Genomic DNA, 3,067 nt, shown 5'->3' with positions numbered 1-3,067 from the left:
GAGGATTTCAAGTGTTTTTGACACTGCTGTAATAGGCTGATCACTAACTAGCATTAATAGAAGTTGGATACAAATCATCCTTAATCTAGTTTGGGGCTTGTAGCAGCTTGTGGCAAAGCCAGTGTTTTTGCTTACCTCAAAGAGCAATTTGAAAAAAGCTGCTTCCTTCTACATATACCATGGCTCCAAATTAAAGAAATGTGGTTCCCAATTTGGGTGGGGTGAGATCAACTAATAAACTACAAATCTCCCCTTCATCATGAGAAAGTACTTCAGCTCTGTGCTCTAGCAGAGGGGAACTCTGTGGCAGCTGACAGGATAAGCACAGAAAGATTCATGTATTGAGACTGTGACCAAGATGAAGACTGAAGAATAGTTAGAAATAATGCTTTCAAAAAGAAAAAAAAAGTCATCTGGCATACTCCAGACTTCTGGAGCCAATAATATTGCTAATGAGTTGTGAAAGCCTGGCCCGTTCTTGATTAAATTGAAGATGCCACTAAGCAGCTTTCTGGTTGTCCCAGCAGAACTGAATAACTATTGTTCTGCAACAATACAGCGCTCAGCAAGAGCAGAGGCTAACGGTCTCCCCAGGGTTTCCCCAAACAGGCTGCTTTGATACTTGAGGAAGGGGGTCTTCCACTGGTTAATGCATATCAAAAATGATGTTAAAAATTTTACCCCTCACATGCAACTGAATTCAGTGACACCAAATCAAAAGGGCTAGGCAAATATTTCTGATCAGTTGTCTGAGCTGCTAAAAAACAACTAAAAAAATATGAGCTTGTTAAATGTTGTAGGTGCAGTGTGAGAATTGAAAGTTTTTTTTACTACAATACATGAGGTACCATCAGATCCTTCAAAGGATCCACTGCCTGAACTTAAATGTGTTCATCCAGCCCCTCTGGCATCAATTACAATGTGAATGGTCCACAAATAAGTCTCAGTGGACTGAAAAATAAACTGGATGATGATGGAAGTAATTTCTAAAAGCACATCCACATTAGCTGATTATATCGAACAGTCTGATAATAAAATTTTGAGCTAAAGTAACGCAAAGTTGTTGGTAGAGTAATCTTGCTTTAAGCTGGAATTTATTTTCAGCTCTTTCGTATGATAGCACAAGCTGGTGATTCAATCTGTGTTCTGTGCCCCTAATCCTCTTGACTAATCAAAACCTTTCTCATTGGTGTAACTCAGCTGCAATAAAAGGTCATGGAAAAGCCTTGACCATGAGGTGTTTGTTGTCTGAACAGCACGGTCCGTCTTCCTGATGCAAAACCAAATTAGTTCAATCCCTTCCGATGGTTTCCTGAGTCAGTGTTTTATGTTAACCTTGCTGTGCCTGAAATCCTTCAGCAGCAGATCATTATAGAAGCATGACCTTTCTGCAGTACTTGTATTTGTAGTGCCATAAGGAAAGGTTACTGCCTTTCACACCTACTGAAGCTGTAGTCTACGGAGCAAGAAGTGTAGTCTTTTATATAACCATACAGTTACCTAAATTAGGCACATGTTCCTTAATGCTCGTATGTCATGAAACTGGATGATGTCATGAAGTTACATTTCTTTGTGGATATTCTGACTGGTATCCACATGTACGTAATCCTGTACTGTCCCTTCAGTATTTGGGGCAAAGAAAGTCCTTTTCAGATCCCAGACCTCAAACTACCTGGTCAGAGGGAGATGCTGCAACTCCCAGAGGAGCAGCCTGGGACAGCACCCTTTGGCACAACTAAGTAGAAGGACACATTTAGTGCAACTTCACTACGTTCTCATATAAAGCTGTGGAAAGCAGACTTTATTAATCCTGAATCATGTTTTCTATTATTCTCTTGAAGTACAGTAGGCAACCTCAGGGGACAGGAACCGGTCTGAGTCTGCCTTCATGTTTGGACGGTGGCTGCTGAGCAGCAGCTGGGCAACTCTACACTGGAACAGCATGGGTCTCCATTGGTTTAGATTGGGCTGCACTGGATTTCCCTCCTCTGAGGAGGACCTAGCTATCCCCGCTAAGATACATAAATCCAACTAGGATTCAATCAAGTACATGACAAAGGCTATGGAGAAAGCAGAACATGCAGCAGCCTGGGAAGAGGCTGAAAGCTCAGGTGTGAGGGGAAATGTGAGGGTAGGCTGGCTGAACACGCTGGGTAACAAGGAGGGAAGCATGGCATGACTGAACAAGCCTCATCTGTTAACACCACAGGGGGAAGGGGTGCTGGCTCGGTACTCAAGATCAAGAGTTGCTATTTCATTTCCTGACAGTCTGTGATCCTTTCAGCAGTATTGCTAAGGTCTTCAGACCATCAAATTTATCCAGGTGTTCTTGGAAACCCTGTATGAGCTACCCTTGAAGATTCAGATTTGGGGGGAAGTTAGTCTCAATCCTAGGTAAAGGTCTATGATGACATGTCTTAAACTGTATTGGCAGTCCTTTTCTTCAGTTAAAAGCTGGAGAGATCGCTTTCTAACTGCTTCAAGGTAGAGTCTTCCCAGTGGGAGGAGAATGCACCCCTCTTTTTGCAATGTATCCACCTTTTGCAGTCAAAAGCAAGGTGAGTGGGAGAACAAAGGATTGTGCTTGCCACTGCTAGTGCAAGAAAGGAGGGAGAAAAATGGTCCCCAGCCCCCCCCCATCAACCAAAATGGTGCGATTTCTGAAGTCTGACTTCACTTCTGAATGTACCGGAAAGGATGCTCAAGGGAGCAGAGTTTGGGAAGCCTGGCAGTTCTTTCTGTGTTCTTTATGCACCAACAGTTGGTACTCTTTAATATTTGAAGTGTAGCGAGATCAGCTTGCGTGAGTCACTGACCTTCGACAGGAGAAGGAGAGCACACAGGAAGTGCTTACCTGACCTGCTTCCCATGGATGAGTGCAAGAGCACAGTGCAAACAAATCTAAAAATCCAAATTGCCTCATGACATGCTGTGCTGGTTTTGGCTGGGGCAGAGTTAGTTTTCTCCACAGTAGCTAGTATGGGGCTATGTTTTGGATTTGTGCTGGAAACAGTGTTGGTAACACAGGGATGTTTTCATTATTGCTGCGCAGGTCTTATACAACATC

This window comes from Cariama cristata, unplaced genomic scaffold (assembly GCF_000690535.1).
Source record: "Cariama cristata isolate BGI_N322 unplaced genomic scaffold, ASM69053v1 scaffold1678, whole genome shotgun sequence".
Classification (NCBI taxonomy): Eukaryota; Metazoa; Chordata; class Aves; order Cariamiformes; family Cariamidae; genus Cariama; species Cariama cristata.
This window is presented reverse-complemented; position numbering follows the sequence as displayed.